This window comes from Eulemur rufifrons, chromosome 3, assembly GCF_041146395.1.
Source record: "Eulemur rufifrons isolate Redbay chromosome 3, OSU_ERuf_1, whole genome shotgun sequence".
Lineage (NCBI taxonomy): Eukaryota > Metazoa > Chordata > Mammalia > Primates > Lemuridae > Eulemur > Eulemur rufifrons.
In genome coordinates, this window is record NC_090985.1 from 28,223,364 (window position 1) to 28,248,176 (window position 24,813).

The following is a 24,813-nucleotide window of genomic DNA, read 5'->3' on the forward strand; positions in this document are numbered from 1 at the left end:
CACCTTTGACAGCCAGGAGCCTCCCCCCAACTCCACTCCTCAGTATGCCTTATGAGGTAATATAATACACCAGACAGGCCCTGCCACTACCCCTCATCTAGGACACCCAGAAGCCCAACTTCCCCCTTCTGCTCACATCGTATGTATCTGACTCTTGCCAGGCTGCTAAGGCTGGTTACTGCATAGCTACAAAGGCTGTGCTTAGGCCTACTCCTGCTCAGGTAAGAGCTGACAAAGGGCAAGAAGTGCCTCTTGCCCCCAGAAGTGTCTGTTAAAGTCTCAAAGTGAAGGTAAAAAAATACAACTTTTGATGGGACAAGTCTTCTCCCAGCATCTCAGAGAGACTCAATGTATTACCACTTTAACTTCCAAATACTTGAGACCTATGGAGAGTTCTTCAGTACCCCAAGTTCACTTCAGTAGTTTCTAACCTAAAATACATTCATAGTATTGGCTACAAGCAACAGCATGGGGCCTCCAATTGTGTTATTTTCTTGATTCTATCTAAATCCTAGTTTCAAACTTCCCTCGACTATTCAGTTTTTGGTCAGAGTTGAACCTTCATCACATGGGCAATGAGCCTGTGAATATGTGCCCAGGCAGCAGAACCTGATCAGCTAGAACCTGGCAGGAGTGAGAAAGTGAAGACTCAAAGCCAGACCTGCAGTCCTCTGTGCATGTAGCATGGGGCACATCATCTGGAGGCCCACACATCAATGTCCTCAAAGTCAAATGAGGGGCTGGTAGAAGGACTTCTCTCCGCATTCACCTTCTGCCCAAGGCCTAAATGTGTTACTCTAATTGGACATAAGTTTGGCTTTCTCATGTTGATGTGGAGGTCCAGGGACCTTTGGATTCCATTATGGGGCACACTCAGTCTTGCTTCATTCTAAAGGAAAATTAGTTTTTAAATTCAACTGAAACACCAGGTTCTGTTCAGTTGGATGTCAGATTGCCCAACATTGGTACTTTAAGCCTCAGGATCCAAAGCCAGTTTTGGCCGTAACCCTGGAGGTCTCTGACCTCATTAAAAGAATATTCTTCACTAAATATAGTTTGCTTCCCACCAACTGAGCTTCCCAGCATCAGTTTTTCTAAGTTCCTTGGGCCTCTGCTGTGGCAAACCCCACCCATCTCCTTGCCAGTCTGCAGCCTCCCCTCTTGCCAGGGCTACAGGAACCCTCCGACAGCGATACTGTAGGTCTTCTCTTTTAGTCAATGACCTCAGCCTCCCAACTCCTTCCTGATGCCACGTTGTTACCACAAAACCCTGCTCCTTGCATTTCACTCTCCCTTATCCTTAGTCCCCAAAGAACTATGACAGTGTTTATTGGTACGCATGCACTTGGTAAGGATACTCTTACTTCTCACACTGTAGATCTAACCATCTGGGAGACTTCAAAGGCCTTCGTGCTGTTAGCCTGCCCCTTAAAAGCACAGCTTGGATGGAAGACATGAGGGTTTCTTATATGAAGAGACCGACCTTTCCAAGTAGGACGCTGGACTCCAATGGATGAGTTAATAGTGGAGTCCCCTCAGTGAGCACAGAGGATGGGACAAAGGCCAAGTAGGACACCAGGGTCCCGGGGGGATTTTTCAAGGTCAGACCCATGCATGGGAGATGGCTCTGAGCTCAGTCCCCTGTATTTCTCGAGTCTTGTTATACTTGATTCTGGCACAAAAACCTGACCCACTTTTGGGTCTAGAGTTCTGTTCCCAAGTGGCAGTTAGGCTCACATCAACTTCTTTGTCTCTGGTATGGATCCATTACTCTTGTTTTTGGAGGACAAAAAACTTAACCAAGCTTTGAGTAGCTAAGAATAAGTAGTGAGGAAATAGAAACCGTATCTGCATGGTGCAGACAGCTCAGGTTAGGGATTCTGTCACAGAGACCATCTTTTCTGGAAGAGATACCTACCCTCCAGCTACCCAACCTCAGAGGCTGTCACTCAGTTGCAGCGGGATCCGAGAATTCAGGTCAATGGGAAAGTTTTAAATAAAAACATCAAGTAGAAAAGTCAAAGACACTCCTTACCATGAATAAGAACAAATTTGTATGAAACAAGGGATCTAGAACTCCAAGGCTCTGCACTGGCCTTAAGAGTCAGAAGGATGCAGGCTGGTGAAGAATGGTGAACATCAGGAAATAGTGTAAGATGTTGTGGTCAAGAAAATAGGAAATCAAAACTGTTTCAACCTTTTGTCCTTGAATTCCTCCGTGGAAATAAGCTCCAGTTGCCCACTGTAGTAAGTAGCATTATAATGAATTCTTTATTGGTTCCTTCCCTTCCCTAACTTATTTCCTCACTTTTTTTTTTATTTCAGGATATTATGAGGGTACATTTTGGTTACATGTTATAACTTTGCCACACCCAAACCATGATTTGAGATGTGCCCTTCCCCCCCAACACTGACCACATTCATTAGTTGTGAGTTTACCCACCCCCAACCCCAAAAGAGTATTACTACTGTGTGAGCACCTTAGTGTTGATCAGTTAGTGCCAATTTGATGGTGAGTACATGTGGTGCCTATTCTTCCATTCTTGTGATAAACATACCTTAATTTCTTAAAAAAAAAAATGGAAAATAGGGAATCAAAAAGAAAACGCTAAGATGTCTGGCCCTGATCACTCCCTATCTGAGCTTACTCCTTAATAAGACACAATCCTGAGATGCCCTGAAACATTACACTGAGTCCTTGAGGATGTTAGCAACTCTGCCAAAGAAAGAGCCAAAGTCTTGGGGGCTCCTCATTGATTTGGTGAAATAGTAACTTGGCTGTACCTTGAAGGTACTGCATCTGGCTCATGAGGATTGAGGGTAAGACTATGTTCTTCCCATATTCTCAGTGTCACAGGGAGTAGGGCAGGAGGATATCTTCCTAGCTTCTCCAGAACATTCCTGCCTTCAAGTCCATAGCACCTTCAGGGTCCAAGCAAGCCCATTTTCTATCTTCAGCAGCTCATCAGTGTTCTCACGACATGGCGACTCTCATTCCTTGACTACATCAGCACCTCACCCTTCCCTTTCTCAGCACTACTTATCACACTTGGATCATCTTCATACATATTGAAGAAGACAAAGGAGTTGGCCTCATTCTTTTCACATCCAAAGACTTTTTCCATCAGACAGACAAACCCACACCAATCCATTCCCACGGTTGTCTATAGATGCCATCTTGATCTTTGGAGGAAGTCTCTAAATTTTGACAATCATTCTACTTCCAGCATTGTCATTCCACATCACTTACTGTTGTCCTAACAAGGACCATTGTAGAAGTAGAGGCCAATTCAGTTGTCAATCCTATGTCTTATTATAGCTGATTATCACTCAACTAACTTCCTTCTTTGACTTAGTGTGGATGATCCATCCCCATAATTACTCCATTGCAAACTCACTCCCTTTAGCCCACACAAAGAACTTCATTCCTTGCTACTATCAGAATGGAGTGGAATGTGCAGAGTTTAAAATGAAGTTGAAAGATGGTCAGTAGCAATTTGCTTTCAGCAGCCATTTGCTTTTGTACATCTCAAACTTAATGATTTTCTCCCCAAAGTCTTTCCCCATGCAGGCTTCCTACCTCAAATATTGGGAAGTTATCAGCTCTTCCTGCAACATGTGCTAGTATCCAACCAGTTGTTGCCTCTGCTCCCAGGCACACCTGGACTAAGCTGCCACTTTGAATCATGACAGCATCTACATGCTGGTCCTTACTGGTGTTATCCACTACAACTGATTCTCCACAGAGCCAATGAGGGCCTTCAAAAAGGCCGATCACTCAGCACTCACCAACACAGTCCCCGCTTCAAAGGAAGATTCCTTACAAAGGCCTACAAGGCCTTGCATGATCTCTATTCTTATGAATTTACACCACTTAGCTATACACACACATGTATAGTCACATGCCAAATGACATTCCAGTTAACCATGGAGTGCACATGCAGCAGCAGTCAGGTCAACAGGCTGTACCATGTAGCCTAGGAGCACAGTGGGTTGGATGATTTAAGTTTCTGTAAGTATCTGATGTTCACACAATGTTAGCTAATTATACATTTCCCAGAATTTAGCCCCATCCTTAAGTGGCTCAGATGTACACATAGCTTTATCCATATTGACTCAGGTATAACCTAAGGGTGTACTTGTTCTAGCAACACTACACACTGTAGGGATCTAATATTTGATGGAGATGGCATCCACATGCTATAGGTCACATTGTGCGTCACTCAAGGGTGTGTTCTATAACATTCTGTTAAGTTTCAATGAATGACTTCCTGTTCAGATGAAGGGAGGAAACACAAGAAAAGTGGGTCAATGGGAGACACTGGTGGCTTTAACTTGATAGCATGCTGTTCAGAGAACTTTCAGGGTATAGCATCAGATCCAGGGAGAGACCAACACCAGTGTGGCTAGAGGCAGCAAGCTGGGTTCAGGCCCACAAGCCACACACAGGAAACAACTTGTGTGGGCAGGAGAAGCCACACACTCCCTGTAGAGTCAGTGGGAGCCTGGGGCCCTGCTGCTTGGTGACAAGCAAGTGGAAGGTTCAGCCTCCTGGTCAGGCTTCCCGGAGCTCCCGTGGTGTCACCGGGAGTAGTTTTGCTACTCAGCATAGGAACTGGATATACAGCGTAGAATCACAGAAATCTTCTAATGTGGGGCACCTTCTGTGAAGTGCCCGTGATCCAGGCTTGAGCTGGTACTAATGGGCCTGGAGCCAGGGTTGTGGCCCATTTTCCTGTCCCTCGTTTGCCAGACTATTTGAGATATGCTGGCTCTCTATATAGTAATGTTGGGATTCTTTGGAAGTTATCCCAGAAATGAATTATTTACATACTTGAAAGGTGCATGCTTGGGGTTCTTTTATATAAGAAAGCAGAAAAACATCTACTGAAGATAGGTTTACATACACACACGGTAAGGAAAACAAGTTTAATCTTGCTTCCTGGAGCTCCAATGGCTGTACCTGACCCTATGCACCTCTAGCCTATTTCCTGGGAATATCTCCTGAGGCCCGAGTTACCTTCAGCTCTACATGAGGCTGTTGAAGTTGACTTTTTCAGTGCTCTCCCCCCAGCTTTCTGAAGCTTCACATACTCCAAATACTCAAAGTCACTAATGTAGTTTCCTTGCCCACATGGCACAGAGTTCTGCTTGGGAGACAGGGAAGATAGTGAGCTTGGGTTCCTTTTGTAGTAAAAGGATTACACTGCAGTCCTGCTCTCCACTGTGTAATACTAGGAGATCACCAGTGAGCCCCTTTCCTTTCACACTCTCATCTTTGTCCCATCAGGTGGACAAGAACATGCCATTCTCTTGTTCTATATGGCACAGTTTGCTCTAACCTTCCCACTTTGAATGATTGCCACTCCAGCAACAATGCTATCTGTGGGGGACCTTGGGACACACCAGACTCGCTGGAAGGCTGGCTTAATTTCACTTGGACATTATGGGAGTCACCACTCATTTCTGACCATGACATTTGCACAGAAGGCACTCATCTCACTCTTGTGGTTCCTTTCTAGATGCGAACACACAAGAGCTTATCTGCCCCTACTTGTTCATCTGCTATGGCCGATTTGGTCAAGTGTCCCAAATACTCTCAACTAGCCCCTAGAGATCTTTGCTCCTGTTTGTCCCTTGAGCTTCTGAGAATAGAGATTGACACGTTATTGAAGGATCAACTGTACCAGAAATTCTTACTAATCTCATGAACTTAGGGACTAGATAGAAAGCCCTTTGACGTCTGAATACACAACAAGACACTAGGTGGGTAACAGCCTTACCACATCTAACCTTGACCTCAGTTTTTTTTTTTTTTTTTAAATGGTATGTTAGAAACTACTGGACTGAGAATGTAATAAAACAGGCAGGAGCAGAGTAGTCTCTCCCTGGCACTGCTGGGGACTCCAACAACCTCATGGAAAACTTTTCCTTTGTGTAGAGTTTGTCTCATTTTCCTGGGATGTCCTACAAATTATATCTTGTGTTCTAGTTGTAGATGAGGTATTGACAACTGATATAGCAAGTTCCCAAACATCAAATTTAGAGTAAACCCTTGAATTGCATTTAAAAAACAAGAGACCAGCACCATCCTCCTTGCTTAGGTCATGTCTCAGGCAGAAGTGCTGTCACCACCCCCAGCCACCCTGGAAATAGATGACATGGCCCAGACCAGCAGCAGCACTACAAAGGGAACTGTGAGGATCCACCAAATTCCTGCCGAGTCCCTGGAAGCGGAACCTCATGACATGAAACTAGGATTTTGTTAGGAATTCCCTTTCCACCCAACAGATAAGTCAAAGCCCACTTCAGGAGGGAAGGTTAATGGGGAGTCATGCCAGCAGCTGAAGACCAGGTGGAGGAACCCCTCTCATTCCAGGTGTATGACCAGCCCTAAGCTGCCCAGAGCCACCACAGCCACACTGAGCATGTGAACCTGGAGGCTGGACAGGGAGGGGCACTCAGTGATCCAGCAACTGACAGTGGCTTCCTGGGGAAGGACAGAGGACAGCTCTGGAGCTCTGGACCCCAATGAGAGGAAATCCATTTCTGACACAAGTCTATGGTCGTAGGACTGAGGCCCTTAAGGAAGGGAGGTGAGAGAACCACAGAAGTCCTGGGGCTCTGGATAAAGGTTCTCCTTTCATCCTGCAGCCAAAACAAATACTTGGGAAGTGTTACTCATCCAGGCTTTAGGATGGAGTTGCAGGAACCAGTTTAAGATCCCATAAGGGACAATCATTCCCCACTCACCCCACCCTCGTAAGCATACACGGATTTTTGCAATAGTGACCGCTCTTTGTGCCATCCTGGCAAACAGCACAACAAAATGCAGGAAATCTTATGAGATGTTATATTATGCCGATAGGCATGCCTTGGATAGTTTAACCAGATAGGAGACGTAACTATGGACTGCAGAAGACTTCAGGAATTCAAGAACTACAAGATACAACCATCAAGGGGCTACAACAGCCGAGATTAGAGACTGAACTTCCTATCACTGGCAAGTGTGTAGAGCAAATGCAACTCTCATACACCGACAAAGTAAAGTGACATATCCTTTTGGAAGGCTGCTTGGCGTCTCCAAAACTTGACCATACACAGTGCCCATAACTCATCGATTTCAGGCATAGTGTACTCCCAACTGGAAAGCACATTTACTGATAATGCCCTGGAAACATCAAGACCTGATATTTGCTGTAATCAGACATCTCTTCAACCTGTAGCTCAGTTAGAGATCATGGATTGTGCCATCTTCAAATTATCCAGGTCCTTTTAGTGCTCCAAGGACAGAAAATGTTATGCATGGCCTAGGTTTTCCTCCTGCTTCCTAAACAGCATCCTTCATCCTGACACTGTATACTCTTCATGTGACCAGCCTATTCTTTTACAGTGAGCCTGTAGAAGCTGCTCCTGCTCCCAGAGCATGCGAGACCCAGCCCCTCCCAACTGTACCTTCTCCTTTTATCTATCCCTCCCTTTCCTCTCCAGCAGAGACCTTAAGAACTCTTGTCTCAGCCATATACATCCTTGCCACCTGCCCAGGACTGGCACCATGCTGTCTTCTCATTTATAAAGGCCCTGCTCAGCCATAGATCTTGATCTTAGTAACATGGGATAGCCCTATTGTGCGTAGTGTAGACAAGAGTCCTCCAAATGCTAGAGAGCTCAGACCAGAACTATCAACTAAGGGCCTCAAGTCTGGCTTGCTCTGAGAATCACACCCAGACCAGCACGAAGCCAAAACTACAACTGGGCATCAAAAATAACCTGTCAGAACTGACAAGGATGACTAGACTCACTGCGTTTCCTAGACTAGTCTTACTCAACCCTGAGTTCATCAACTTCAATACGGTGATCTCTGGACAGTGTTAGACAAGGGCCATGGATCCAAGGTCACTTTAACATTGTGTCCTATGGGACAGTTTGACACTTTGAGAAGTCACTTCAGTACTGCACTAGTTGTTCTGGGGAGAATGAAGTCAGGGCCAAAACTAAGGACCCTGCCTCTCCCCACTTTATAACTCATCAAGAGGGACACTGGCACAAGTCCCATGGCAGGTAACCATGGAGCCTCTCAGCCTGGCCTTTGTACATGTCTCCAGAGCATTAAGGGTGGATCACAGACTCCCAGGGAACTGAACACACAGGGGTCTTAGATGCAATCACTTCTGGAGACAAGGCAAGTTAGTTTCACCTTTGGAAAAACAACATGGCAAGATTTACAGAAAAGAGTAATTGCTGTTTTGACAAGATGAAGTAGCTAGTCATTGCTCACCTGGTATTTACCAGCAAGAGTTAGACCTCTTGTGAGCTGTATGTTGAGGGGAAAATGGAAATCAGTTTCCAGTAGTGAGTTAGGCACTCAGGGAAATCCACTGCAGAACATCTGGGTGTCAACAGGGAAGAGGGACTGCCAGCAGCCATTTTGGGATTAGGGCTTCCATAGCTGCAAGACCAGGATAATTATTTCCTAATGCCACAAAAATCTCAGGGTCTGCTCCCACCTCACCATTATTTCCTTGAAGGGCATTCCATTGGGTGCACCCAGCTTTAACTGAAGTACACATTTTAATAAGGCGGCTGGCATTTCTGCCATCCTAAATTGGTCACAGGTGGCAGTGTCACCAAGCTTGTCTGTCACAAGTCACCATAAAACAAGTTCATACACTAGGCCTGGCTACTCCACGGCCCCTCCAGCTTGGAGATAAGCTTGAGAAAGGCTGATAACACCTTGGACTGCTCTCCTAAGTCACTCATTCATCATATTTAGCACAACTTGAGGCTTCACCTGACCCTTTGGAATGCCAATCCCATTATCAGGGGCCCGAGGCATCCATCTATGTGGATTTCAGAACTTTTGATAAAGTGGGGTGGTAGGAGGACAGGGATCTAACACCCGGCAGGAGTAGCCACTGCACATAAGAGGGACTCGTGGCAATGCCAGCATTGTCTGACTCAAGCCCTCCTAGAAGGGATCACTATCTTGCCCCTCAGACCTTCTGCCCCTCCCTATCAATCTTGGCAGAGCTACTAAAACCCCTGAGCCATCACTAAAACCATCCATGAAATGACAATAGGAAACTAAAGGGAAAAGGAATGTTTCATTCTCATTCCAGACAGCAGAGTGAGATGGGGAATGCAGCAATGTTGATGTCAGGGAGTGGATGTACTCCAGTGAGAACCACCTGCCACTGAAGAACCTACCAGAGATGCCCCTCCAACCTCCTGGACAGGTAGTCAGTATTGGAGGACGTCGAGTTGAAGTTTAGAAGAGCTGCACTAAAGGTGCAGATGGAAAGAGGGGAACAAGAATGCATGGATGTTAGCTGGAGCCATGGAGTACAGGTACCATGACACTGACCTAAGCTGTGGCAATGAGGACCAGCCAAGAGATGGCTTCTGTAGTAGGTAAGAGATAACCCAATGGGTGTGGACCATGGGACCAGGCAGAATTCAGGGCCAAGCTCTAACAGACCAAATCTTCATGGCAGGTCCAAGGAATTTGGAATCCACTTGTTCAGTTAGTCATTAAGACTAATATAAGAGTATAACCCCAGAAATCTGGAGTGATTTCTGAGAACCTCGTGGTAAGGGCCAGTGTGGGAACCATTAGTTATTGGGGTTGAGACCCTTTGTCTTGGGAGACTCAGAGCCTATTATAGGAGGCAAACGATTTTCAAGGAAGATGCCAGGGATCCTGCAGAACGGGTAGAAGATATTATTCTCCAAGGCACAGATCACTCCAATGAGTGACACAGACCTTAAGGTCTCTTCCTCAATTGAGGATGCATCCTTGGGGAAACATGAAGAGCAAGCAGCAGATGCTGGCAGAAGAGATTCCAGAAACTTCCAGATATGGAGCCAGGGGTTGAGTCCACCCAACCTAGAGAGCCAGCCTTGAGGGACTAGCCACAGGAAGACTTGCAGGCCTACCATGACCTCAAAGACCAGGAACCCCACAGGCACAGGAAGGCAGGAGATCTAAGAGTACTGGGGCCAAGATCTCCCCAGGCTGAGGGCGGGAAGAATCCAGGCAAACACCAAGCAAAGAGGCAGAAAACGTGGAAGAGTGAACATCTGTGTGGGCCCTGGGATTTCAGGCCGTACAACCCCTCTCCTTCTTGTCTCCTAGTATTGGGGATCAGGGCAGGGCAGAAACACCATGGCTCCTCTGGGAGCCAGTCCAGGCCCCAAGGCCCAGTGACCTCAAAGCCTTAAGGATCCTGATGGTATTACGTTTAGCATAAATTCAGCCAAGTTGCATCTCTGGAGAGCATGGTGAAAAGCCCATGTGAGTAGAAGCATTTCCTTTTGTGGAAAGAATCCAGGATTTGAGGCTCAGGCACAAAGTGACAGCCCTGTTTCTGCAACCACAGTTTTACCCCAAGCTCCCAGTATAATCAAGTCACCCGTGGGAAGCTCATTTCTCCACAGTCTTGGTCTGTCAGATGAGGACTTGGTCCCTCCATTCTGGAGGAAGACATTTGCTTTGTATTGCATGACAAGATCAGTGTTCTTTGGATGGACTCAATTACAGTGTTCCAGTGGGGATTTTGGAGACCTTCCTGCTCCCCATTCACTGCCAGAGTTTTTAGACCTTGAGTAACAGAAAGATAGGTGACTGGAAGAAGCCAAGAACAGTGTCTATCATTTCACGTAAATATTAAATTTCTTTCAAGGACTGTAGGTGCCTTTAATCTCGTTTTCTTAGTGGAAAAGGGAATTAAGCTGTATTGTCACCAACCACGAAGCAGTCAGTGGTGGGTCCACTTTTCCTTTTATGTAAGTTCCGCCATGGTGGGCACTGCAGCAGGGTTCACAGGAACAATCTCCTCTTTCACCCCTTGTAGTGACTAGGGGCTGCCCTTCTTTTCTCAGCCTTTGACAAGAGGACTGAGGTCCACACTACTCCTCCTTTGGGTAATGAGGTACTCACTGACCCCCATGCAAGCTGGTGCTGAGGAGACACTGGGGTAGAGTCTCATCAGTGTAACAAGCAGCACTGGCCAGAGTAGCAGCAAAGAAACTCAGTGTTCAGAATGCACAGCACTTTCAGAATTGCAGTGCGAGTCAAATGTCAGTTAATGCACAGATGGAATGTATGCCAAAGTGGAAGAGTAATAGGAATCAGTCTGGTACCCAAAAGCCCAAGCTGTAGTCCAGATTTACTTGTACCAAGAGCCAGAAACGCTTCAGTTTGAACAAGGAAAGGCGATCGACAGATGTGATCATGGAGAAGACGCAAATATCAGGATTTCCAGAGACGGGATTTAAGAAATACTCCAACAAACGGTTATGAACACTCTTAAAACAAGTTGAAGAAGAATTGGGAGGGAGACAAACCCAGTGGAAGTTTTAGAATATATAAGAGTAAAAAACTCACTGGATGAACAAGATAGCAGAAAGGAGATGATAGGAGGAATTAAGGAACTTGATTGCTAACAGAAGTGATAAAACCTGGAGAGAAAGGAGACTGACAGGACTGAGTGGGTCTGTGGAACCAGGACCCACCTTCAGATTACTGAGGTGCTCCTACTCCAATAATAGGAAGTCAGGTTAGCCTTGAGCTTCTAGAGTCTGTTCTCCCTACTATTTCTACTCTATAATAAAGTTCAGGTTTTCCAAAAATATTTGTGAAGCCAGCTAGAAAATTCCTTTTAGAACATCCCATGGATCATCTCTCAAGGCAGCTCAGGTCAAGGTCAGGGAGAATGACCTCATGGGGCACGTTACCTGCAGGGGGCTTTAGCATTCCCTTCCACAGTTTTGGTCAAAGCCTTGGAGTAGACAGACTCTTCCTAAGACACTATAGTCCCTCTACTCTGAAAGAGGTGTAGTAGTGCCAGGCAGGACAGCCACATCCATGGAGGCTCTGAGGGAGGGAGGCCCACCTGATCACCAACATCTCTAAAGCAGGTGCCTGCCTATTCTAAGCAGCTGTTTATGTGGCCAGTTCCATCTGAGCAGCAAGAACAGCTCTGACCCCAGATCAGACCATGGTTGAGCAGGTCAGAACACACCTTTTCTGGGGATGTGTTGTCATTCCTGGTCAGGGGCCTGTTCTGCTGGCTTCTCATTGTGTGAAAAGCATCTTGCTTCTAGGGGTAGAAGGGCCGAGGATCATGAATATGCTTCAAACTCACTCTGGGGAGCAGCATGCCCCAAAGTCACTGCTGTGTACAGCAGTCTGGAACTTGTCATGATAGCCTCAAAACATGGGCAAGTTGCTACAACTGCATTAAGTGCCCAGCCACCGAAGAGTAGATAAAGTGTAGTATACATACACCATGGACTACTATTCAGCCATGAAAATTATAAAAGTGTCTTTTGCAGCAACTCGCATGGAACTAGAGATCATTATCCTAAGCAACTCAGGAACGCAAAACCAAGTACCACGTGTTCTCACTTGTTAAGTGGAAGCTAAGCCACACATGGTCATACAGAGTAGATAATGGGCACTGGGGACTCAGACGGGGGAGTGTGGGGGGTGAGGGATAGAAAGTCAACTATTGGGTACAATGTATACCATACAGGTGATGGGTACACTAGAAGCCCAGACTCTGCCACTGCCCAGTATACCCAACATATAAGACTTCACTCATATCCCCCACCTAAGTCTACCGAAAGACAAAGATCTTTGTGCTTATAGAGAAAGGAAATAGACATTGTCTTGTAGGTCCTCTTGAAATTGGACGGCATATAACATTTGGGATTCCATTAAGATCCACTAAACAGATCAGTTTTATAGCTGCCACTATGAGTTGGACACAGCAAGGAAAGACCTTACCTTCACTTCTAGATTAAGACATGAGCTGCCAATCCACATGGACTGTCTCAGTGGATATAGTGGAAAACCTGTGGCAGGGAGTATTGCTATATGAAGCCACAGGAAAGCCCCAACTGAACAGCAGAGGTTCTAGGAAAAGAGTTTATGCCTACAAGTATTCTACCTTTGAACTACAACTCCTTGTTCCTTAGTCTTGGTAGCAATGAGTACCTGAAAATAATTCACCAAATGCCTGAAAGTTCCCTGTGGCTCAGCTTTTACCTGTGAACTATATGGCACCTAAAGTGCTGGTTAAGATTGTACATCATAAGATGTCAATGTGAAAACAGCATCTCAGAGACAGCTGGCTCAGGTCTGAAAAAGTCAAAGGGATTTCATCTGCAGGAAGTTGACACCCATCGTACCTGCTGCTCCCAATGCTGAGCTTCATGTCCCAACTCCTACTCACAACTCCATAGTGGGGAGGAATCCCCTGACACACTGTTCCCTGAAGTTTATTTCAGATTCATGGACTATTTAGAGTAGCTGTAACTCTGATCCCTCAAGTTTTAGGGGATGACCAGGCCTAGTCTCTCTGCATATTCTAACAGAAGGCAACTTATGCATTCCCTTTCTGTGTACCTGGTGTGAGAACCACTGCTCAAGCCCACAATGGTGGGTTTATAGCTTCAAAGGAGGGGCCAGGAAAGGTAACTCATATCCCAATGATCTCTTAACCAATAGAGTAATTCCCAACGTCATGGGCACCAAAAGGCCTTGTTCCCCACCCACGTATGTAACTCTAGGGAGTCTTGAGCTTGAATATCCAGATTGGGATTCTACTGGGAATTCCAAGTCAGGATCTCAGGCTCTGCAGTTGTGTGCAACCTCAAAGGCAACAGGATTGGAAGTCAGCCGTGGCTTGCCTGTCTCGGCCATGACTTGGTATTAGGATATGGCCACACTGTACAAGTCAGCGAGAGGTTACTCAGCACTGAAGACAGCATAGAAGATTTTGATTCCATAATTCTAACCAGGGCCTCCTTTTCAGTGAGGCTGTCTTCTGACAGCATCTTCTCTCTGGTCCTATAACTTTGGCTAAATTGCTTTGGTCCAGAAGGAAGACACTCCTTCGGGAAACACTACATTACTACCAAGGACTATCCCAACGCTTGACATCCTTCCTCATGGCCACATTACATATCGATGATCAACAGTCACAGTAGACCTAAAGCTCCAGGGCATTAACTGAGGCATCTGCAAGGGGAGGGTCAAACAGGAAACACATGGTACTCTGGACTTAAGAATTTGAACAAGAATGCCCAGTGAGCATCTGTAGAATGACGTGAGCACATCAGACCCCCCAAGGGAATGAGCCCTGGGCTCCATCCTGATCAGGGGAGCTCACAGCTCATCCAGCATCAGAACCTCCTGGAGAGCTTGTTTAAGCAGACTGCTAAAACTCACCCCCTAGAATTCCTGCTTTAGCAGGTTGGGGGAAGGAGACATGAGAATTTGCATTTCCAGTAAGTTTCCAGGTAGTGACAGCCCAGGAAACACTGAGAACCACTGGTATGGATGTTCATAATCCCAGGTGAGGGCCAAAGATCAGGAGTTTTTCCCCCAGACTCGGGGTGTTAGATAGTAAAGAGACCGAGACAGATGATTTTTGGGACATTCCAAGAGCTGATCACCTTGGGATCATAGCCACCTTCAGCTGAGGGACACGGCCAGCTCAAGATGGATTTGAGGGAGAAGGCAGAGGAACACACATGCCATCGTCACCTTGTCGCGCCCCTTCCAGGCTCACAAGGAGCTTCCCATTGGCATAGCCGAGGCCTGAGACTGTGGAAGAAGTCTTGACTCAGTCAGCCTTGGGGGCAACAGTCACGTGTGGGTGCCACAGGAAGCAAAGGGAAGACACCTGCCCAGTGAGATCGCTTCAGGGGGTGTTTCCAGCTACGAGTTTTAGGTGAGCCGATATGTTAGAGTTCCCACATTCATTCCCCATCTCTAAGCCAACCCTGCAGAGACTCGTGTCCCCTTGGTGTCAGATCTCTGTACCAGGACATTGGGTTCTCAGGGAGGCCTACCCCACAACCCCCACAGAAGCTCCAGGAAGCAGGTGTCCTCTACTCACTCCAGGAGCTGTAACAGCTCAGGCCCTTAAGCTACTCCAGGCCCCACAACCCAAGTCTGTTCGTACGAAACTTAGAGATGACCCTGTGGTGTGACTGGCCACCAACACAAAATACCTCCAACTCCAACTCTCCTTTGCTCAAACAGCCTCTGGAAGCATGGGTACCCACTGGGGAAACACTGCTGTATTCATCTCCACCACTGACAGTTTGTTGACAGATCGTGAAAAAGTTTGTAGGGCCATACTGTTTTTTTGTCCCCCCCTCCCCACTTATTATGGGGGTACAAAAGTTCAGGCTATATGTATTGCCCATGCCCCCCCATCCCCCCAAGTCAGAGCTTCCAGCATGTCCACCCCCCTAGACAGTGCTCATCGTACTCATGTTGGTATACACCCATCCCCTCCCCCACCCCATCCCCATCCCCCGGAGTCAGAACTTCAAGCGTGTCCATTCCCCAGACAGTGCACATCGCACTCATCATGTAGGTATACACCCATCCCCTCCCCCACCCCCACCTCTGTTTTTGCCCTCACCTTGGAGCCAGGAGTTCCTCCCACCTAACTAAACCTAAGGGGTAATCTCATCCACCAGACTGGACCTGCACACCAGAAGTTCTTCCCAATTTCATGAACTTAAGGACTGAGAAGAGTGCCTTTTGGTTTCTGAGTACAGTGAGGCTAGGGGCACAACTTCATCTCCTCTAACCTCAACCTCATTAGTTGAGTTTTATTCAAGTGATGTTAGACATTAATGCTTAATTCAGAATGCAGTAAGAGTGAGCAGAGTCGTCCTCTCCCCCATCACTGCCGGGTGTACGCAGTTTCCGTGAGGCAGAGTGACTATTCTCCAATATCCCTGGAGAGTTTCTGGCTTCCACAGCCATTTCAATCACAGCATCAGGCCGATCTTTCTGGTTCATGGCCCTTGCTATTTCTAGTAGGACTTTGTTTTGCAGAATTCACATGCCCTAACCCACCTGTGTTGAGGGGAATTCTAGGATACCATTCTTGGAGCCAGATAGTCTAACCATACCTTCTGACCATAAATGAGGGCTCCTTGACATTAGGAAAGCAAGGGCTTCCCACTTTGGCTAGCGAGATGCGTTATCTGTCAACAACGTAGACCCAGGACAGACGAGTTCTGAGAACCCCTAGACTTCTGTGCTCTGTCCTCATGAAGGGGAGGACCCACAGAAGAGTCCGGTTTCTGCCTTTCAGGACCGGTTGCCTCCACTCCCCTTCTGAGACCGAGGGCCCAGAGTGTCGTGGCCATGTGGTCCGAGATCTTCACTATGAGTTTTGTATTTTTATGGTCACTCAGTCACCAGAGACTAGGGGTCAAGAGTTCCTAGTCTCTACTTATTAAAGGATCACAGTGAAATATGGAAAAGGCTTAAGCATCCTCATACAGAGTGATAGCTCAGTGTTCCTCGGTGAGGTATAAGCTGGTTTCCAGCCGGAAAAAGCTTTCTCAGCCACAGCTGGATACTTTCCCAGAAATCCGATTCCCAAGATCATATTTGACCTTTGTTTTATCATCTTAGAATTTGTGTTTTAATTCACCTGGGATTTCTAACAAATTCCACGTTGTGTAGTATTTATAGGGGAGGCATTCACTGGGGAATCTGCTATCTTACCTAACCCAAGTTCTGAGTCAACATTGTTCTCCTTTCTGAAAGTAGTGAGGGAATAGACGAGGTGATCAGCACCATCCCGGCTGAGGTCAGGTCTCAGGCAGGTGTGCTGCCACTAAATAGCAAGTAGTCACCCCAGAACTGGGACATGGCCAAGGCCAGCAGTGGCCCTGAACCCCTGCAAATGTCAACTTGTGTGCTACTAGGATTTTCTTGGTAGTTCCCCAAAAAGTCAGAACCCACCTTAGGAAGGAAGCCTAGTCAGCTAATTGCTCCAGTACCTGAAGGCTTTCACCCCAGGTGCACGACCAGCCCGAAACTGCCCAGAGCTAAGACCACACCAAGCACATGAACCAAACAGAGGCTGGAGAGGGAGAGACACTTAGTGACCCAGCAACAGACTGATTTCTTGGGCAAGAAAAATATCAGCTCCAGATCAAGGGCTCACATTCTGACCCAGATCTATAGTTGTAGGACTGAGATCCCCGAGAGTGGAGGAGAAACTACCACAGCATTCTTGGCTCTCCTTTCACCTTGCAGTCAAGGCTCTGAAGTATTCAGGACCCATTTACCCATTGGATGCCAAGTTCTAGAATGAAGAAGGAACAAGTCTAACTTCTGGTGACATCCTACCACTCCCCCATCCCCCATAAACATGCCCACATTGCTGCCATGGTGACCACTCCTTGTGCTGCCCTGGAAAAAAATTAAGACTTAAGAAATCTGGTCACATTGATGAGAATACCATGTATATTTGGATTCCAGACAGGATAGTTACACAACTTGATGTTTTCAGCAACTCACAGTACTGTAAAAATACTGCTACCCAGCCGCCAGGGCAGCTGAAGTTAGTAACTGACAGCTACTGAACATTGATTATGCAGAGCAATTGCAACTCTCATACCAGCAGAGCATTAAGTGGCACGTTTTAGAAGACTGTTTGAGGTATATGCCAAAGCCAATCACACAAAGTGCATGGCCCAGAGATTTTCATGCATCGTGTACACACACCAGGAAAGCATAGGTACATGCATGTATTTGAACAGCGTTATGACTCTGCTAATTATAATAGTCCAAGCTAACACCTGAATCTATCATCAACACTAGAATGGGCAAATCAGAATATATTAAGACAGTACGAGATGGGAAGATCAAGTTACTACTACATATGACATGCCCAAGTCTCAGTGAAGAGAAGAGATGCACATGTAGAGTCAGTATTACAGATTAAGACAACTGTTTGGCATGTCTGACTGGTTTTACTTTTGGCTGTAGTGACTAGGAGGCAAGGGAAGGCACCTAGTTTGAAGATTCCTTGTTTCATTGGGTTGTGGTTTCATGGGTGGGTTCATTTCAACATTCCTTCAGCCTGACTTCTCTTGGTGAAATAATGTCCAAGAGACAAGCAGGTTCACAGGTTGAGTCTAAGCAGTTTGCAGCTGGCATGTCCCTCCATCCCCAGCAACTGGAGCCTTCAGTCTGGGTCTTGGATGCACATGCATGACATGCACCTCCAAGAACTACCTTGGCCACTGTGGATATGACAGATTTGGCTTGCTTTGGGGAAGTGTGGTAAGATTCCCAATGGAGTCATTCTGGAAGACTTGGTAAATTCATTGCAGAACCTCAGGATACCAGAAAAGCAGCACTGCCAGCAGCCCTTTGAAGGTTTAGGGCTTCACATCTGTCAATTAGAGTATGTCAAGATAGTATTTCCTGGCACCACAGAATTCTGGATCCATTCCAGCCTCAACTTTCATTGCTTTCTTGGGGCTCAAGTGCACCCAGCTCTTACTGGGATGTACATTATAATAAAAGCTGGCATTTTTGCCATTCTAAGTCAATTGCAGGTGACAGTGTCACTTACCAAGCTCATTAGTCACAAGTCACCATAAGGCCAAGTTCATAAGCTGGGCCTGGCTATGCCATAGCCCCTCTGGCTTGTGGAGAGGTTTAAAGGCTGATGTGCTTTGCATTCTTCAATTGCCCATTCATGGTATTTATAACTTGAGGCTTCACCCAACCCCTTGAGATGCCAATGCCATTCTCAGGGCCTTAGTCACCAGGCACAGATTTCAGGTCTTCTGAGGGAAGAGGCAGTGGGGGTGGAAGTTGAGAGGGGTTGACACCCCGCAGGAACAGCCACCACATCTAAGGGGGGTTTACAGCAGTAGCAGCACCACCCGGTTAAAACCCACGTTGTGGGAGTGGCCATCTCTCCCTCAAGCCTCTCCTGTCAGTCTTGGCAGAGCTGCTTAGATATGAGGCTTCACCATCATGGAACAAGTGGAAAACCGAAGGGAAGAGGAACGTTTCCACTCTTATTCCAGGCAGCAAAGCGAGATGGGGAATTGCAGAGACATGGATGGTGTCGGAAGTGGACGAATGCCAGTGAGAGCCACCTGCCTTAGAATAAGCCTGCCAGAGACCCCTGGGATAGATAGCCAGTACTGGAGAATGTTGAAGCTCAGAAGATCTGCACTGCGGGTGCAGATGGTCAGAGAATAGGAGCACAAAGCTGTTAGTTGAAGCCATGGGGTAGTTACCACCAAAATAACCCCAGTTGGGGCAATTAGGACCAGCCCAAAAGAGCTTGCATAGGGGTCTAAGTTGAACAGACTTGTGTGGGCCACCAGACCAGGTGGCATTCAAAAGCCCTCTCAGTCCAAATCCTCAAGGTAGGTGCAGGAGAGGGATTTGGAATCTACTTGCTCAGGAGGCGTTCAGACTAACGTGAGTCTTCAGACTCCAGCAGTATGGAGAAATCTTGTGAACATGCCATGTCAAGTATAGCAGGGGACAGACTAGTTTTCATGACCAAGACCCTGGTCTTAGCAGATCAGGACCTGCTAGGAGGTGGCAGACTTTCCAGAGAGGGGGAAGGAATGCCATGGAGTAGATGAGAGATATCTTCCTCCAGGGCAGAGACTGCCCTCAAAGAACGGCATAGACCCCCCAACATGCCATCTGGGACTGAGAATCCACCCTTGAGGGAACATGAGGGAAGAGTTACAAATGCTAACACAAAGACAGGTGGTGGGCCTGGCACAATTTCAGGAACCCCCTGGTGTGGAGCCAGGGGCGGCTATATGTCTGCTCAACCCAGAGAGCCAGCCTTGAGTGATCAGCCACAGGAAGACTCGCAGGCCTCCTGTGACATGTATGACCAGGTTTGCTATGTATACGCATGTGCAGGAAAGCCAGTGATCAGGAAAGGCCCCTGGGGTTGCATCTCAACACTGAGGGGGAGCACCCAGGCAAGTACTAGGAACAGCAGAGAAGCCAAATCTGAGAGCAAAGCCTTGCTGGGTCCTCTTGGGTTTCACTGCTGTGCAAGTCTTGCCTCCTCATCACTAGTGTCCAGGGGTTAGAAGACATGGCCCCCCCAAGGAACAATTCGGGGGCTTTGTGCTATGAGAGCTTAAAGCCAGGAGGATCCCGACTGCATTTAGCAGACACTCATCCAAGTTCCATCTCTGGCGATGGCGCAACTGTATAGCCTGAAGTGTCCTGTGTGTGTGTGTGTGTGTGTGTGTGTGTGTGTGTGTGTGGAAAGACAGAAGCTAGGACTGGAGAGTCAGGCACAAGGACTGGAAAGTGAATCCTCTCCCATTATGGCTTTTACGGAGTCGTCAGTACAGACAGGTCACCCATGGCAGAAGCAATTTCTTCACATGCCTGGTCTTTCTGCTTGAGTCAGGTCAGGACCTAGTCCAAGTCCGGGCAAGGAGCAGAGACACTCAGTCCATCCTGAGTGGTGTGTGGTCCGTGTTATCTGGAAAGACTGAACTGCTGGAGACATTCCTCCTCCCCGTTTGCTGCCGTGGGTTTTTGAACTCAAGTGATGGACGTGTGCATACGAGCACCAGTTTTGTTTTCTTCAGGTTATCTAACTTCATCAGGATGAGTCACCTCTCCCCTTAAAAACCAAAGAATTTTTTAAGTCATCAGTTTAATAGCTACAAAAAATTCCATTCCATTATATGAACACAGCATAATTTTAAGAACGTTTTTCTATTGGTCGACACTTTTTTTTTGCTGTTTGCAATAATGTGATAGCATCCTTGGGCATACACTTTGTCCCCATACTGGATCAGTGTCCCGAAAAATTCCTAGCAGCAGACTGTGGGTCAAAGCAAGTGCATATTTGTAAGGCTCTTGATACGTATTGCCAAATGACTTTCTAGAAAAATTGTACTGTTTACATTCCCGACCATGGGAGTGGGAGATGTCAGAATCATGATTGCAATTGTTGACAGGGATCTAGATAGTGTTCAGGTATTGCCAACGATATTTTAATACCACTAGCACTTCCACCAACAATAATAAAATAGACTTGCTTTGAGCCTATAATATTTCAGCTATCTTACCTAAGAATTTTACATGTTATCTCATTTAGTCCTTCCAGTGACCTATAGGTTAGGTATTTTAATTTCCCCATTTACAGATGAAGCTATAGCACAAAGAGGTTAAGCACCTTGCGTAATGACCACAGCCACCAAACAGTGGCTCCCGGGTTTGACTTCTACGAGCTGGTTTTTTTTTTTTTTTTTTTTTTTTTTTAGCAAGACAGATGGACTAGTTGAGGGTAATTCTACCCGAGTGGTTAGCTTTACTGTGCTCAGCTTGCTAAAGATGTAAATTGAGCAAAAGCACTGCTACACATTGCAAATAAAAGTCAGGCCCCTGATATTAAGTTCCTACCCCCCCCCGCCCCCCGTGTCTCCCCCTCCTCAGGGCATTGTAACTTTCTCAGCCAGCTATGTGGCTGAGGGAAATGACTCTCTCCTGATCCTATGAATTCCAAAGAATTCCCATGAACTGTATTTCTAAGCAGGTTTGCTTCTTTCCAATGTATGCTTTCAGCAAAATGCTTTCTGCAGAACAGCTGCACCCATTTCTGGGGAAAATTATTTCTCCAAGCTGAGGTTGGAGGGGTTCTTGTTGTGAAGATGAGGACTTGCCTAGTATTTAGGCATTACTTTTTTTGGTGAATGTATAGTCAGTTTCTGGACTTCTTGAAAAATCGTTAACTTGGTTTTTATTGCCTTTTCCTGACTTGCAGGTTTAATGCCTACCTCCCAACATGTGTGAATGGACAAATAGCACTAGCATCATCTGGGAACTTGTTAGAAATATGAATTTTCAGGTTTTACTCTAGATTCATGGAATCAGAAACTGAGGGTGGGGTCTGAAGTCCGATTTCACAAATCCAGGCAATTCTGGTTCATGCTAAAGTTTGAGATCTACTGCTCTAAACCTTAGTTTCTTCCTTCATAAAATAGCAGTAGTTATAGTTGTAGCAATAGAATAGTAATGTAAGAATAGTAATGTCTGCCCCGTAGATTATAGGGAGGATTATGTAAGCTAACTGGAGTCCTTGGCACAGTGCCTGGCATATAGTAGGCACTTCATGGTAGTTGGCATCACTATCTCTGAACTTGTCCACTGTGCTGAGCCTGTGTAATATTTATCCATCCTCCATCCCAATCCTTTCAGGGACAGCCCTTCTGCCTGCCTGTGGGTCTGATGGGACCGCCAGGCACAATCTCCACCCTCTGTCACCGTGTGACTGAATCAGGGCCCAGCAAACGCTTGTCTTCAGGGATTTGCATCCCAAGGCGAGATCCTCAGGGGTGTAGAGTGGTTGGAGTCGAGTCATTCCATGACCCTCCACAGTCTAGAGCTTCTCAACCTGTAATCTGCTTAAGACTAACCCGAGGATCCTGTTCAGAGGCAGATTCTAATTCAGAAGGTTGGGGGTGGTTCTGAGAGCCTGCGTTTCTGATGAACTCCTCTGGAGGCAAGGATGCCAGTACTGCTGGTTTGTGGACCCCATTTGTTTTTAGCCTCACATTAGAGTCAGCTGGGGGAGCTATGAAACGAGACAGTCCCACTCAGGCCAATTAAATCCCAGTTTCTGAGGGTGAGGTCCTAGCATCAGTGGCTTTTAAAAGGCTGTCTTAAGTTGATTCTACCTGCAGCAAGTGCAGAGAACCACTGCCGTGGAGAGGTGGCCTCCCAACCCCGAACCTCAGCAGGTGTGGGAACCCTTTCCAATGCCATAACTTTCTCCTTTTCGATTTTTTTAAGGTTTCAGATTATGGGAGTACAAACATTTTGGTTACAAGTAATGCCTTTGCCTCACCCAAGCTAGGGCTAGAGGTGTGCCCTAACCCCATACAGTGCACTGTCTTCATTAGTTGTGAGTTTACCCACCCCCAACCCCCCAACTTGCCTGGCACCCAGTATTACCACCATGTGAGCACCTTAGTGCTGATCAGTTAGTATCAATTTGATGGCGAATACATGTGCTGCTTGTTTTTTCCATTCTTATGATACCTCACTTTGAGGGATGGGCTCAAACTCCATCCAGGATAACATAAGAGGTGCTAGATCACCGTGGTTTATTTATAGTCGAGTGGATTCTATGGTATACACATACTACATTTTATTAATCCACTCATGTATTAATGGGCACTTGGGTTGTTTCCACAACTTCACAATTGTGAATTGTGCTGCCATAAACATTCAAGTGCAGACGTCTTTATTATAGAACATCTTTTTCCTTTGGGTAGATGCCTAGTAGTGGGATTGCTGGATCAAATGGTATTTCTATTTTTAGCTCTTTGAGGTATCTCCAAATTACTTTCCGTAGGGGGTTGTACTAATTTGCAGTCCCACCAGCAGCGTGTGTGTGTTCCAATTTCTCCACAGCCACACCGGCATTTGTTTTGGGACTTTTTGATAAAGGCCTTTCTCACTGGAGTTAGGCGATATCCTACTGTGATTTTGATTTGCATTTCCCTAATGATTAGGGGTGTTGAGCATTTTTTTTTATGTGTTTGCTAGCCATTATTCTGTCTTCTTTGACATCTATGATTTGATAGAAATTTATGCTTTTGCCATCCACTCAGGGGATGGAGAAGTTGGTCAGATCTGGCAGATCAACATTTCAAATTCCTTTGTAATCCCTACCCGTTTTCAGAGCTTGTCATCACCGCCAGTGACAAAGCTTTGGAAAGTACATCTGGTCACATTAGTCTGGTCACTTCCCCTGGAGTTCTTTCACATTGGTGTCTACTCTGACTCGGGATCTTACGAGTAAAAGCACGCTAGAGTTTGTGTGAACTTGTTTATTCCCTGGACCACTTGGCAATAGGCAGTTTGTTTTGTTATAGCCTTAGGAATTGGGTACTTTAATTCTCAACAGCTCTCATTTAAGAGTAGACAGCTCCACGAGTCAGGAACCTGAGAAGACTAAAGATTTAAAGATCATTTTGTTCTTTTGGAGAATTCTTGTTCACTACCCATCCCAAAGGTGCACCCTGATACTATGTGAGAAGACACCTTGCACCCATGACAAAGCCCCATTTTCAGAGCTTTCATGACGTCAGGGAATCTATTGGACAGAGGGTCACTTTGACACCCATTCACAACTTCGTGAGGAACTTCCTAGCCATGGGAGTTTTTTTATTTCAGCATATTATAGGGGTACAAATGTTTAGGTTATGTATATTGCCCTTGTGCCACCTGAATCTGAGCTTCAGGCACGTCCATCCCCCAGACAGTGTGCATCACACTTATCCCGTGTATATACCCATACCCTCCCTCCCCACTCCCATCTGTCCAACACCCAATGAATGTTATTGCTATATGTGCACTTGAGTGTCCATCAGTTAAATGGCTGCTTGTTTTTGCATAGAAGTGACTACAATGCTGTGGTTTTTGCCGAGTGATCTCATGCTACCTTGGGGTGAACTTATGGCAGTGAAGCAGAGGAGGGGAAGGAGTACTTGGGACCTGGATCTCTCAGGACCTCTCCAGGCCTCCTGTGTTGTGCAGCCTTTGACTAGCCATAGTGTCCGCATGCAAAGGGAATGTGACCATTTGGTCAGCACCTGGATGTCCCACCTTACCACAAGGAGGACAGATGTTGATCTAGTCACAGGAACTCTGCTGGGTGCTGTGTCATTGGACCCTGTCACCCTGGAGTTCACCTTGAATACATCTTTCAGAATCACAGCTGGTACATGCATTCCACATAGCCCATTTTGCTAGGCTTTAACTTTGACACATTTGGATGTCATACTGCGGCTAGAAGGCAGGCCACTCAAAGTTTAGTGATCCTGGCATCTGAGCAAGTGCCACCAGCAGTCTCTAGCTCAGAGGTAACACCCAGGACCCGAGTTAAAAGTAGCAATTGCCTGCCTGGGATACTTGCTAGGCCATCAAGGTACAATTAACCCAGATTTCCTTAGTCGATACCT